The sequence below is a fragment of the Octopus bimaculoides genome, chromosome 2 (genome assembly GCF_001194135.2).
Source record: "Octopus bimaculoides isolate UCB-OBI-ISO-001 chromosome 2, ASM119413v2, whole genome shotgun sequence".
Taxonomy (NCBI): Eukaryota; Metazoa; Mollusca; class Cephalopoda; order Octopoda; family Octopodidae; genus Octopus; species Octopus bimaculoides.
Window position 1 is genome coordinate 180,668,511 of NC_068982.1, and position 537 is coordinate 180,669,047.

Sequence of the window (537 nt, forward strand, 5' to 3'; positions counted from 1 at the left end):
TTTAGTATATAGTGTTACAGTTTAACCTTGCCCATATGAATATCAAACTTGAGGTCGATGACGTTTCACTATTTTCTAGAGAACGTTTGGCAAATGTTTTTTAACGATCGTCATTGTGACACCAAAATAGATGAGTTATTTTGTTATGTTTTGTTTGGACATTTTTTTCTAAAAATCAAAATGTAACTTTCTATTCTATTGTGGAGTGTTATTTACACTTCTGTAATGAAGCCTCTCCCATGGGTAATAACGACGTAAGCAAAATGAGATGTCTGCCGCAACGCAATGAAACTTGGTCACACATCCAACATTCAAAACTGATTTATTATTAAGGCACGAGGTGATTCATGTTAAAAGGGGGTGGGATTGTATTTTTTCCAGGCTTTCTCAAGAGTATTAATAGGCTAAATGTTCTTTAAATGCTTCAACCAGATATACTCCAGAATGCGCACATACCCCACTTATGTATGCATGTATGTATGTTTCTATGTATGTGTATATATATATATATATATATATATATATATATATATATAT